At 42.8% G+C, this 15326-nt stretch overlaps 1 protein-coding gene across 1 annotated transcript in view; it reads right to left on the minus strand.

Annotated features, from left to right (window-relative positions):
- The window catches only part of LOC119650579 (extracellular serine/threonine protein CG31145), a 215373-nt gene that overhangs the window by 151668 nt on the left and 48379 nt on the right, over positions 1–15326 (minus strand). The gene's annotated exons all lie outside the window — the stretch shown is intronic.

The following is a 15326-nucleotide window of genomic DNA, read 5'->3' on the forward strand; positions in this document are numbered from 1 at the left end:
TCAGAGAGTGGAAGAAGCTGAAAATTGTTTATGGCGTATATTTTCCTCAAAAGTAATTAACTAAGTGGAAGAATCGTATGCACAAAACTTCAACATCTTGTGATGTGATGTCATTTAGCCTCAATCTTTACACTTTTATTTAGCTATAATACTTATCATCAACTACTTTATGGAAATGCACAAATGGATGGTGGCTTAAAGGTTTATATATGGAAAAATCTTATCTTCAGTTACAGCCTCTTCGCTATCTAAAACAAAATTGGATGCAAAAAGTTGCAACAAATGCATATTTGGTCAAAAAATCAAACATCACGATAACCTATCTTCATCCTTTAACTGACCATGATAAATTGAAGAAGAGGAAAGTATCGACGACCCTAACTGTAACTCCAGGAAAAGTCGGCTCAAAATAGTGTAAAGCCCTACAAACACTTAAAAAGACCGGCATTCATAGCATTGATGTAGATGTCATTAAAATCGCAATAAAATAACTCCTACAATGTACAGATGTTACGAGGGAAAAATACTAGAGACTAGGCTAGGCGCCGGGGTAGACGTCTTCATGGCTGATAATAATGGAAATTGAAGTTAAATGTTTCTAGTACGTTGCCCCCATTTCATAAAAGCACTGATTTTTACAGCATATGACAAACACACAAGATTTATCCATTCCTACACCTAATCTTAGAAAAAGTTAAAAATATTGTCTATGGAGATAAATTCCATGATATACAGCCTATACCACATGTTGGTTAGCAACCTTGTCAAGAAAGCCATATCTGGTAAATAAAAGTTTTCTTCACATTTACTGCCCCTCGACAATGTTGTCTGCAGAGAGCAGACAAGAAAAGAAGGTGTGTTGGGCGTCGTTCACAACTCTATTGCAAAACATACAATCCGAAAATCGTGCCTTTCCAATCTTGTGCAGGTAAGAATGAAAACCTCTATGGCCACTTAAGAACTGGGCAAGGAAATAGTCAGTCCCACCATATTTCCGATTCAGCCACGCACCTAAGTTGCGTCTGATTTTATTTGGCCAAGAGAGTTATCTCTCATCTAGGGTGCGTTATCGTTCTTCACGAGCAACCACCTCCCTGCTCTTTTCCCTTCCCCTTGTATATGGTTTTACACTCCTTAGCAAGAAGGGCAACGGGGATCACCATCACGGCAGGTTCAGAGAGAGTGCGGTACCCAGACGCCACCCGCAAAGCTATCGTCCCTGTACTTGCGCGAGACGGTTACGATATACCTCCTTGCCAAGAGCGTCAGCCCATACATACCTCTACGCAGTAGAGCAGGACAAAATGCGTTGAAGTCATCAGGAGACGTCGTCTGCTAGAGCTAGGGCCCCAAATATTCGTCATTAGCCTACTTAAGGCCGAAACTCCAGTTGCAGCCTTGTTCACTGCCGCTTTGATTTGCTCAAAGAAGCTTACCTTTGAGTCAAGAGTCAGTTCAAGGTACTATACCATTGATTTTGACTCGATTATCGACTCGCTGAACGATATGGGACACAGAATCAGAACTCCCCTTTTCGTCGAGATGACTACTTCGGCTTTTTCCTGTGCAAGATTGAAACTATGAACAGTCATCCATGCGCTTACCCGTCGCATTAATATACCAAGTCTTCTTTGCGCCTATTCGATAGTGCGTCTGGCAACAAGCGCCGCGACATCATCTGCATAACCAACCAGGCGCGACTCTTCTGGTATGCCGAGTTTAAGTAGGCTATCATAGGTAACGTTCCAGAAGTCTGACCCTAGGATAGATCCCTGTGCTGCCCTTAGCGTGACCTCCGTCTTCCTGTGACCCTCTATCGTTTCATAAAGCAGGGAGCAGTTCCTCAGATAGTCGCTAATCCGTAAGAGATAGTTCGACATGAGGCAAATATTGTCTAGTGTGCCTAGAACGTCTTTCAATCTTACGGAATTAAAGGCTTTCGGCTGTCTCCGCGGCCTCCAGCATCCGCGACTTACATGACAGCATCAACTGCGAATCCCCCTACTCTAAAGCCGAATTACCGTGGGGATGAGTCTCCGGCAGCGCGTATCGCTTGAACGAGTCTACATTTGATGAGCTTTTCGAACATTTTCATAGCAACGTAAAGGATACAAAGTGGGCGGTATGAAGATAGCAACTCAGAGTCGCCTTTCCCTTTGCTGATCAATGCAAGCCTCGCTACGTTTCAACGAGAAGGGAAAATACCTTCTTTCAGGCAAGTGTTGTATACGCCGAGCAGAAGGTCTGTCCAATGTTGGAATACCAAGTTGTATACCTCCGCTGGGGTAATATCGGGTCCAGGCAGATCCTACCAGCAGCGAGCTTTGCTCTTATTTTTTTGCGCAGCAGAATATCCTTTCGGCTGATCTCTACTCTGTTTTTATGGTACATACCTCCTCCCAGTCGTTTAGATGTTGTGTCAAGCAGCGGAGTGTGTGACACTCCTTACGGAGCTCTGCAATTTCCGCTGTCCACCAATACATAGAAGGTTTGCCACGTCGTTAACAGGTTCGTAACCGAATTTGCGACAATGTCAGCTGCAGTGCTATCACTCCCAGGAGTACCCTCAGCGCAGCCCCACGTGTTCCTAGAGTTTCAACAAACCTCCCAGTGTTCACCTTCGCGACGTTCCATGCACAGAAAGAGCTGTGAGGTGGCGCATATCGTGAGTTTGTGTCAACCACTTTAAAGGCAATGTATTGATGGTTGCTTGCCGAGAAGTCTTCCAGAACTCGCCACTCGTCCACCAACGACACCACTGACTCAGACGCGAAGATTACGTCTAGAATGCTTCCCTCTCAGCCTGGGCGTCGGAACGTTCGGGTGGATCCGTTGTTTAAAATTACAAGTCCTATTCTCACCGCCTTTTCGAGAATTTGTTTCGCTCTGGATCATCCTACCTCTTTCTAGTTCCGCTCTGAAGACTGGACACTGCCCGAACCGGCAATGTGCGCAACATTCTCATCAGCCGCACCACCATCCCTGCATAGGACGCAACCCTCCCTCTGGTTGCAGGTGTCCGCTTTATGGCCTGACTGACTGTATTTGCGTCATGATGCCCTTCTGTCAGGTCCCCGACAGGTTGGAGACTTGTGCCCATAATTCAAACATCTGTAACATTTGGTTGGGGTGGCCCGGATCGGTATCTGACCACTAAACAATCAATTCTGATTTTCCCGCTGTTTAGAAACTTCCTCGCATATATCTCCGCAATTTCAACCTCCAGCGAGTTTCTGACCTCGAGAGTTCACAGAGGTGATGCCAATTCAGACATTGGTTACCTCCGGACGTTCACGTTTGATGGCTTCTTCTACCTCTTAATTTTCAGTGAGGCAGTCAAGGTTTCGGATTTATAGAAAGCACGTATGTTCCAGGCTAGAAACTAAAGCTTTCGCTGCCAGAACCCTCTTGACTGGTCCACAGTGTGATGCTATGTATTGTTGTATTAACAGTTAGATTATAACTATGGTTAATATCAGAGTGAAATTACTGATGCACTGATGAAGGGAACAAGTGGTTCCCGAAATATCGGTATTTGCAAGAATAAATACCCACACCAACGGAAAAGAAACAACAAGTTTTTATTACTTCAATATGGTTAATAGCTGTACCGCCGTGAAATCGACTCTACTGGTAGACCAACAGCAGCCAGGAAAACAAAAAAGGAATTAGAATCGATAACCAACCTTGTACAGTGAAGCTCTGCCAACAATGGAAAATTATGCGTATAATTTTATCACTTTAAAGCTTTGAAATATCCTCAAATAAAAAAAGGAGAATAATTTAAGTAATGCAAAGTTTTCTTTTCAGGTTTTTATTGAAGAAAGATACCTTCTACGGGGCAGTAGAACGAACCCACGAAGCCTGTCCCAGGTATGATATAAAAATCATACCCCGGACTAAGGCGATACGTTGGCTCCCATAGCTTATATCAAAATACAAATGATAACAGACTGCGGATTATCAAATTAGCAGTGTCACACGAAATGGTTGTTGGAAGTACCTGGTTTGCGCAGAAAGTGGTCCATAAACAAACATGGGCCTCTCAAGACGGGACCACTTCCAACCAACTTGACCACGTGTTAAACGAACGCCGCCTTCTCACAGACTTGATGAACGTCAGAATATATAGTTCCGGGCTCGAATAACAACGCCGCCCAGAATTCCCTCTGACAATCAGATGAGAGTTAAGACTGAAGCCATCCACATCAAAGCCCACGGTAACACTTATAAGGGCGAAGTGGATGCCGCAAGAACCGCAGTCAACAGAGATCCTGAAGATGAAGCATCAACAAAGATCATTTGTTGATGCTTCATCTCCACAATCACCTGAAGATCGTTATCATAGATACGGCCACAAACATACTTGGCCCCAGCCGCAAAAAAAGTCGGAATGACTGGTTTGACGATGAATGTAAGCTAGCAACGGAACGGAAGAACGCTGCATTCTCAAAGGACACGAGCACACGCGGAGACCTATTACGAACTCCGCCGAGCGGAGAAGCGACTTCACAGACGGAAAAAGGAAGCCTGGCAGAACCAACAGGTCTATAAACTCGAAAAGTACAGAGAGAAATCGCACCAGACGCGCAAGTTTACCAACAAGCCAACAGGATGAAGCCTTCTACACCTCAATGGTCATCCTGCCAAGACAAAGAGGGAAATCTGATTTCCGACAGAAGGGGATTTTGGAGGTTGAGTACTTTGATGAACTTCTGAATAACCAGAACATCGGTAGTTGGAGGTCCTGCCAACTGAAGCCGACGGAGAATTACTGCCACCGCCAAGTATATATAGAAGAAATAGTCCATGCGATCCATCGGCTTAAAAATCATAAGTCGCTAAGGAACCGATGGAATTACAACCGGATTGGTGAAATATGGAGGCGACCAATTACACCAACTGGTTCACCAACTGATGCTCAAGGTGTGGGAAAGTGAATCAATGCCTGACGACTGGCAACGAGGCATTATCTGCCCCATATATAAAAAGGGACGTATCACGCAATGTAGCAATCATAGAGGTATCACGTTGCTGAGTACGATCTATAAGATATTCTCCTCTATCGTGCAAGGTCGGATAGCCCCATACGCTTCGAACATCAATGGCCCATAGCAAAGAGGCGTCACTCCAGGCAAATCAGCAACAGATCAGATTTTCCCTTTGCGGCAAGCGATGGAAAAACTGCTGGAATATGGACATCTGTTGTACCATCTTTTCATCGACTTTAAGACCGCCTATGATGATATAGTCAGGGTAAAATTCTACACGGAGATGAAAGATCCCGACGAAATTGATAAGACTGACTAGGCTGACCCTGACCAATTTGCGAGGCCAGATAAAAGCAGCGGGATCACTGTCAAGACCATTCGACATCAACAACGGTCTAAGACAAGGGGATGCCTTATCATGCTTCCTCTTTAACTTGGCCCTGGAGAAACTGATCCGTGATGCTGAGGTAAATGCGAGGGTTACGATCTTCTTAAGTCCACCCAACTAATGGCCTATGCTGACGATATCGACATCATGGGGAGAACGACCCGAGGGTCAAAGCTCTTACTGTACAGAACTATGATCTTGCCAGTCCTCATGTATTCGTCGGAGACTTTCTTAGCAAGAAAAGTTGCGAACTCTTGGCCGCGTTCGAGAGGAGAATCCTCCGAAGAATTTTTGGCCCCTACATAAGAATGGACGATTCCGTAGTCTACATAACGACGAAATCTATGAGCGATACCATATACCGTCAGGTAGTGGATAGGATGAGGATGAGCCAGTCCGGAAAGGGCAATATCTACGGTAGAAAAAGAGCCTGAGCTGAAACGATGTCGTAGGTCAGAACGCCAGACAGTTTTTGAGAATATCGAATTAGTAGATCGCGGCACAAAACCAGGGTGTCTTGAATTGCATACTAAGGCAGGCATAGACGGAATACCGGTTGTTACACCGGTTACTTAATCCCTATTGATGAGGATGATCCAGTCCGGAAAGCCTACAAGGGCTTTATCTGTAGAAAGGAAAGAAGACGTGGCAGACTCCGCCTTAGATTCGGCGGTGGTGTAGCCCAGGACGCCAGACAACTTAAGGATACCGAATTGCTGGACCTCGGCGCAAAATCGGGATGTCTAAAGTTCCTTACCAAAGCAAGCCTAGACTCGATACCGGAGTAGCGCCGTTGACAGTGATGATGGTTATTGCACTGTTCAACAGTAGCTCAAGCATCAACATTTTGGCTCAGGAAAGAGGGCATTATGCTGATTTAATATACTCCAACGAGTTACTCTCACGGGCAACCAATCATATACCTGACGCGATTCCCACTCCCGTCCTTGAGAAAGATGGTATATAACGTGGGCGGTATGATTCCGACCAGCATTGTCGCAGCGGAATTATAATAAAATGCTGTTGCGAAGCCAGACAACAAAATCAACGGTTTTGCAAGGGATAGCGCGTATTGGAGCATTCCGACATCATGCACCAATCTGCAAATGAAGTAGTATGTATTGTAGAACGAAAGGTGAATATACCGGATGGTTTCGAAAAACCAGTTTATCGCTGGACACGGTCACAGCAGCTATTTCCACAGCATGGGAGTGAAACGCCAGGAAGTGCTTGGGAAAACCCGAAACGTACCTTCGTCCATTGCCCCAAAATTTATTATAGCGAGAAAATAATTGTCCTCGACGTAAACGGCTTTTCGAAGATGGGAATGTTAATCCCGGAATAGAACGGACAGCAGCATTAACACTATACCGAAGATTGCGGAACGGAAAGAAGCCGCATTGAATAAAAAGGTAATCTCAGTGGAATTTATGGTGATCTCACCAGCTCCGCGATGTCTAATGACAGAGGCAATATAGTATGCTACTTGAATTTCCAGAACTTTTACTTGCGCCGTTAAGTAAGGTCTGACGACGGTTTTGCAATTATAACGGGTGAGGAGGTGTGGTTTTAACAGGTAAGAGACCCACAATGTGGCTTTCAATAGTTTCTACGTCTTCAGAAAAAAGGCAGACGTCAAATAGACATAGAAATAGACAGTAAATCGACTGAGAAAAGTTTCAGTTTTACACAAAGCTGAAGTCTGAGTATCCAATAGCTGGTTACCACTTGTGGTGACATCGCTTCCAATTCAGAAGTAAGGCCATTACTAAAGATGGCGAAACCGCAGTTAATTTTCCTGAAAAGCACATATCTTGCTAGCGATTCAAAGCATGATAAGACATCTTCCATATCTTACACAAAAGAGTGAATTACTAACTTCGCACAGATCGGGAAACATCCTGAAAACGATATGACCAAGAGTAACAAAGTTAACCGCACAAGCCCCTAAATTTCTAAAACGTTTTGAAACAAGAAAATCCAATTATATACATGTTTCATAGCTCTTAACGACCGCAATGGAAACATCATAGTACTGTGGTTATACGCACTATCAAATATTAATTTAAACTTCAAATGAGGACACAAATTACAGAAACTCTTGATAATAATTTAGAATACAGAAGCAAAATATGACATTATACGCCATGAATTTTACATCAAGTACTGAAACTGTTAGGGAAGTTTCGCTTCGTTCTTTATGGCAAAATATGAATCTTTTAGCATTTGTCGCCGAAATTGTGAACATAGCAGGAATCTACCCATGCTGTAATTGCCAAAATTTATCCAGAAATCGACCCAAATATGATATATAGAGAACGGGGTAATCTGAAGTTACAAATATTGGACAGGAATAATTGTCATAATTTCAGATTGAATTCAATTTTTAATACTTCATAGATAATGCAGAGGGATTTAGATTGGAAACAAAAGATAGAAACTAAATGCTGCCAAGTCGACTACACTGACCAACGATTGTCATTGACATTTGAACCATATCTGGACGATTCACACGAAGACCCACTATACTCATACATGCCATGCATCAGAAACCCAAAAAGACAATGACCTAAGTTCCTAATATGAACAGGCTTAGCTTTCATGTAAATATTTATATTAATTTAATTTTTTTCCTTGGTTGAGCTTTCTTCTTTTTTCATTACATTCTACTGGATGCGCGTGATATAGCACGGTTCTTAGTTATGTAGTCACTCTCATGGTCTTTTCAGCAACGGCCAACGTCATGGACTACAAATTTTGCAATATAAGTAGGAAAGGAGGAAGCTTCACAATGCAAGTATCTGTAAATGGGCAAAAAGCGTAAAAGGTGTTCAGATACCACTGACCATACAAGCTCAAGTGTGATATTAATTTCTAGTTTGCTGAAGGCGGTTTTCTGTTGTAACTAAAGCTTGAAATTAAAGATGGATAGCTAGAAATCTTGGATAGGGGGCTCAAAATGATGGACTGAAAGAAATAACATATGTTACGATACATGAACAAGGAACGGATGTAAATTAGATAACTTTTTTAAAAAATGGACTAACATTTCATTCATTATTTGTTTCTCAGTAGTAGCAAAGTATTCACATTTCCCTTATACCATAACTGCTATACAGGAGTTGACAGGAAGGGATTGCTAAACAGACCAAAGAGAGCAAGCTACAAACCTCGGAAGGTGAAATGTAGAAAAGCGCTCCGAAAGCTGATAAGCGGCTCTTAGAAAGCCAAACTAAATGCTCAACCTAACCCAAAGTTATAGTCTTGTTTCAGTAAGAAAATATTAGACTTGAATATCTTAGAGATAATCAACATGGGAAAAAACAGGATCATTCTTTCCACTAATTCACGAGAATTGTCAGGATATATGACATGCAAACGAATTGGCGTAAGATGGAGCCAAAACAAAAAGAAAATTGGGGACAAAGACGTTGGAATTATGGTCACAAGATTTCATTATACATAAACGCAAGTGCATTGAACTCGTAGTCATTAAATAATATATTTTCTAAGAGTAGGACTAGCCTATTTATAGTATAGTTTTACTAGTCGTCTATAGTTGTATAGTATTGTTGAATTAGTCCTTTTTCTGCTTAAGATGTGTGAATGTTGACCAGTTTTCACACAGGATGAATTTTTGGCGCTACTAACGACAAAAATTGGATTAATCGGTAGTCGAACCACCCCCCAAAGTTTTCCAACAAGGACGTTCACTTGATAGCTACTGATCGCTTCCATAGCTGCAATTCCTCTTCTCCACCCTAGGTTCTTTACATAATCACCTGCAGTAATTCGTGCTTCCAGGACTTCATTTTGCTACCGTACCGTAATATATTCAAGCCTTGATTTCTCAGTCGTGTTAACCAGCTTTCTTCGTTGAAAGAACCTGTTAGATTTTTTTCTTAGATATTCCGTCCATCAAAGAAATATTGCGTATTTTTCAGATTTTTCAATTTTATAGAAATCTACCTGAATCGACTGCAAGAACACAGAAAATTCCTTAAGGGCTCAACACTAGGACTCCGACGAAGCAACCAACTAAATTTTCTAATCATAATAGACCAGATTAAAGAAAAGTTCAGCTTGAAAAAAATAAGCTCCTGTTGAGAAAACTTGAAAGGACGCTGTTCTTATAAAAACAATTGTCAAGCAGACATTCAGGGGCCTAATCCCCGTGACATCGGCGAAAGTAGGTGGAGCAAGGAACCCTGCGCAGACAATCATCACCAACGATGCAACAACCGGTATCCAGTCTAGCCCTGCCTTAATAAGGAACTTCAGACATATCAGTTTTGCGGCGAAGTCCAACAATTCGATATGCCTAAAAGCTGCCTGGCGTCCTGAACTACCAACCATCGGCCCATCTCAGGCAGGGTCTGCCTCGTCTTCTTTTCCTACCATAGATACTGTCTTTATAGACTTTTCGGGCTGAATCATCCTCATCTATACGGTTTAAGTGATCCGCCCACCGTAACCTATTGAGCCGGATTTTATCCACAACCTGACGGTCATGGTATCGCTCATAAATTTTGTCGTTATGTAGGTTACAGAATCGTCCACCTTCAAGTAGGGGGCCAAACATTCTTCAGAGCATTTTTCTCTCAAACGTGGCCAAGTGTTCGCAATTTTTCTTGCTAAGAACACAAGCCTCCGAGGAATACATGAGGACTGACAAGATCATTGTCTTGTACAGTAAGAGCTTTGACCCTATCGTGAGACGTTTCGAGCGAAACAGTTTTTGTACGCTGAAATAGGCTCTGTTGGCTTTCAACAATCGTGCGCGGATTTCATCATCGTAGCTATTATCGGTTCTGATTTTCGACCCTAGATAGGAGAAATGATCAAAGGTCTCAAAATTGTAGTCTCCTATCTTTATTATTCCCGTTTGACCAGTGCGGTTTGATGTTGTCAGTTGGTTACTTTTTGGTGCTGACGTTGCGACCATAAACTTTGTCTTGCCTTCATTGATGTGCAGCACAAGATCTCGCGCCAATCGCTGTCTGCTCGGTCTGGATGAAGGCAGTTTGTACGTCTCGGGTCGTTCTTCCCAAGATGTCGGCATCGTCAGCATAGGCCAGTAGTTGGGTGAACTTAAAGAGGATCACATCTTTTGCATTTACCTCAGCATCACGGATCACTTTCCCGGGGGCCAGGTTAAAGAGGACGCATGATAGGGCATCCCCTTGTTGTAGACCGTTGTTGATGTCGAATGGTCGTCAGAGCGATCCTGCTGCTTTTATCTGGCCTCGCACATTGGTCCGGGTCAGGCTAGTTAGCCTTTTCAATTCCGTGGGGATACCGAATTTTCTCATGGCCAGTTTCACCCTGGCTATGCTATCATAGGCAGCTTTAAAGTCGATGAAAAGATGGTTTCCCGTCGCTTGCCGCAGAAAGAAAATCTGATCTGTTGCTGATTTGTCTGGAACGAAGCCTCTTCACTATGGGCCAACGATGTTCTGGGCGTATAGGGCTATCCGGCCTAGCAAGATAGCGGAGAATATCTTATAGATGGTACTCAGCAAAGTGATACCTCTATAATCGCTGCACTGGGTGATATCTCCCTTTTTAAGTATGAGACAGATAATGCCTCGTTGCCCATCGTCAAGCATTGATTCGCCGTCCCACACCTTGAGCGCAAGCTGTTGAACCACTTGGTGTAATTGGTCGCCTCCATATTTGACCAATTTGGCTGTAATTTTGTCGGCTCCTGGCGACTTATGTTTTGTAAACCGATGAATTGCACGGACTGTTTCTTCTATACTTGGTGGTGGCAGTATTTGTCCGTCGTCTTCAGTTGGCGGGACCTCCAATTCGCCGATGCTCTGATTGTTCAGTAGTTCATCAAAGTACTCAACCCATCCCGCCAATATACTCATTCTGTCGGAAATCAGATTTCCCTGTTTATCTCGGCAGGATGAGCATCGAGGTGTATAAGGCTTCATCCTGCTGACTTGTTGGTAAAACTTCCGCGCCTGGTGGGGTTGCTCCCTGTACTTTTCTAGTTCATAGACCTTTTGGTTCTCCCAGGGTTTCTTTTTCCGTCTGTGAAGTCGCTTCTCCGTTCGCCGGAGTTCGTAATAAGTCTCCGCGTGTGCCCGCGTCCATTGAGAATGCAGTATTACTCGGTATGCAGCATTCTTCCTTTCCGTTTTTAGCTAACATTCATCGTCAAACCAGATGTTCTGACTCCTTTTGCGGCTGGGGCCAAGTATGTTTGTGGCCGTATTTATGATAACGTTCTTCAGGTGATTCTGAAGATCATTTGTTAATGCTTCTTGTCCAGGGTCTCTCTTGACTGCAGTTATTGCGGCATCCATTTTCCTCTTATAGGTGTTGCGGAGGGCTGTATTGTGGATAACTTCAGTGTTCACCCTCACCTGATTGTCAGAGGGTATTCTGGGTAATGTTGTTATTGGAGCTCGGAGCACCATGCCAACGAGATAGTGATCCGAGTCTATATTGGCCCCCCTATATGTTCTGACACTCATCAAGGCGGAGGTGGCGCCGTTCGATGAACATGTGGTGAATTTGGTTGAAAATGGTCCCTTCTGGAGAGGCCCACGTATGTTTATGGACCGCGTGCAAACCATGTATTTCCAACAACCATTTTGTGTAACACTGCTAATTGAATAACCCGCAGCCCATTATCATTTGTATTCGGATGTAAGCTATGGAAGCCAACATATCGCCTGAATATGGGCTGCGTCCTTTCTTGGCTCTTAAAATGCCCAAGCATGATTTTGATATCGTATCTGGGGCATGCTTCGAGGGTTCGTTCTACTGCCTCGTAGAAGGCATGCTTCTCCGACTCTGTAGGAGCGTGTGACTCTTCTTGAGGAAACCGGCCCCTGTCCAACCCATCTCCTATAACGCTGTTATATTAGCCCTATATTGGAACAGGGTATCGGCTAGCTGCTTGGCAGCGTCATCTCTGCATAGCGAGCAGACGTTCCATGCACAGATGCCCCAGAAAAATAAACCATCAGTCATCAATTGTTGTCATCAATGACAAAAACGCCAGCATTACCACCGAGAAGCTACTAAACCACCAACAAAAATTCTGAACCCAATCACCACCACCTAAAATAAAATCTAAACAGGGAAATAAAAAAATAACTCTGCTCATTGCTCCAGAACCTCAAAATATAATAGTTCGAGGGGAAGTATGGAAACAGAACCTAGGATAGATATTCCTACAAAATCATAAATAAAGGAGCACAATTCTACCCCTGAAGGAAACATAATATTAACCAGCTTTCTACCACCCCAAAAAAAGCAAGCCCTATCTTAAGAAGATTAGATTGCCTTGTCGCTTCTCCGGTATCCCTGCATGAAAATCTTCATCATAATTTCAGCGAAAACCATAGGCCTCCAGTACCAATCCAACTCAAATCACACAAACAAGCCAGGTACTAAGTGGCGGTCTATATCCTCCACAAACGTTTGCGAGTAGTCTATCAAAGCTTGAATATCGGTTCCAATGAGCACGTTTTTCGGGCGATGAGATAGTAATGGCCTAGTGTCTCTAACGTGGGATGCGATGGGTTTGGTAAATGCTGCGTGGTGATGGCGTCAGATTTGAAGGATATTTTTAATTCCCGTCATGCGGATTGAATTAAGAGCATATCGATTAAATAGGCTATTTAACTCAGATAATCGAAAGTTATCTCTTGAAGATTTCTCTGAAACGAGGCAAACAACGGGTTGAAAGAATACACTGTGGCGGTGGCAGGTGCACCTCAAGATTCTGTATTGGGACCTCTGTTTTGTACGATGGAGAGCTTGGCTTCGCGGGGCAAATCAGGTAGGGTTTGTATTGTAGACTTCCTGGAAGTAAAACTATGTTATTTATGGTAACTGGTCATGTCTATTAATGGTTAAACTGGAAAGAAACTAATAACATCGGAAGACAAACCATAATGTCAACATTCAAACCATGAACTTGTCCCAAAATCAGTCATTATAAACTTTAGAGTCACCACCAATGCCAGCTCAACTTCAGCAGGAACTTACACTATACGCGAAAGAAGGTAGCAAAAGGTATTTCTGGTAAACTTAATGCTTAACGTTGACGGGACAACATATAATTGCAGGTTGTTTATCGCAGGAATGGTAAGATCCATTTTGCCATACGCGGATCTTGTCTGGACGGGGGCACTAGTAGCGAATAGGTCAATAGATCTCTACCAAGAGAGGGAAGCGAATCCATCCAAAGTAACTGCGAACTTCCGAAAAGCCACTAGGAAGCCACTATGCAGGCGGTGCCAGCAACGCTAAGGTAATTCCGAAAAGAGCCACTGATTCGTGGACGGTTCCGTGTCTTGAGAAATAGATTTATAGACGAAACAGAGAATTAAATTGACACTTGATAAAGTTCCTCAAAGCGCAGGACGGTTATGGAAAATATTTGCATCAATTCGAATTGGATAAGTCACTTGATTGTCCCAAATGCATTGTTACCCCTGAGCACATTATGCTTTCAATGTAGTTATCGGAACACAGATAATGTCTTAAAGAAGATGCTGCGATCAGAGCGAAATTGGAATGCAGGAAACGCTACAATAACAACTCAATCCAATCGAGCAAGCACAGAGGACGCCTAATTTGAATGTGCTTTTATAAGCTTTCCACTCTTTCCTCCCCAAAATAATAATTCACGATGGTCCAACAGAGATATGGAAAAAACATTGGAGGTAGCTCTATTTTGTGTGAATCCTCCACTATACAGTAACCCAGCACAGGAACTTTTTTCTTAGATTTCCACCTGCATCCATAGAAAAAAATTTATGTTTTAATTTGCTCTGGCTTATCGACATCGAAGTGTAATTATAGGAGCGGAGTTGGATTTTGTTTTAAAGACGAAGACGGTTATGTGTGACAAGAAGCACAATAACAAACATCAGTAACCTACACAGCGAATTTAGAGGATACTTCGTACTGAAATGCCAAAGAACCGTAGCAATACTAGAACACCTTAAAAACCCCTTAATTTCTATAAAGCGAAGAGCAGAAGGCAAATTATCCTGAAAAAGAGTCTTCCAATAAGGAAAGTGCCTAATAAATAAGATTTACTACTCGCCATTCTCGATGAAAAGATAAATAACGTCGATACACATCGTACACCTGGCCCGTACTTTACTGGAAATATAAAACGAAGTCCCTGACAGAGAAATAGGGATATGCCGATATCTGACAAGAAATCTGAATTTAAGAATTCAAAAGCTCATTAAATTAGAAGTGAAAAATGTACGCATAATTTTTAAGAGTGTAGGATGCATATCAATTGCTGAAAAGGCATAAAACTTGAAGGGAAAGATACAAACATATGGCTTATAAATTTCATAGTTATATAAGCTACGGAATTATCCATTCTCCTGCAGGGGGGCACATATTCTTCGGAGGGTTCATCTCTAAAATGCGACTAACAATTCCCAATTTTTCTTCGTAAGAACTAAAATCTTCAAGGAATATGTGAAGACTAGGAGGACCCTCGGCGTGTGCAGGAGAAGCTTTCACCCTGTAGTGAAGTGTTTCGATTGGAACAGTTTTTGTACTCTTGATTTGGATTTTGTCATCACAGCCGTTCTGTGATGATTTTCAACCCTAACTAGGAGAAATTTAAGAAGTTATAGTTTCCTATCTTCATTGCTTTCAGTTGTGCAGTGCTACTGCTGAATGTTCGTGTTATTCTTGCTTTCGATTTTGACGTTGCTACCATGCATATGTATCCCAAAATCTCGCATTCCATGCTCCATCGGAACGGAGGCAGTTTTGCACTTCTCGGAATTCTCTTCCCATTATGTCAATGCCGTCAGCATACGCGAACAGTTGGATGATTTTGAAAAGAATATCACATTTTTAAGTCCCGATTAAAAAGGAAGCATGACAAAACATCCTATTTTCCTAGATCATTGTTATTGGTGAACGGTTTCGAGAGTGTTGGACGT

The sequence above is a fragment of the Hermetia illucens genome, chromosome 3 (assembly GCF_905115235.1).
Source record: "Hermetia illucens chromosome 3, iHerIll2.2.curated.20191125, whole genome shotgun sequence".
Classification (NCBI taxonomy): Eukaryota; Metazoa; Arthropoda; class Insecta; order Diptera; family Stratiomyidae; genus Hermetia; species Hermetia illucens.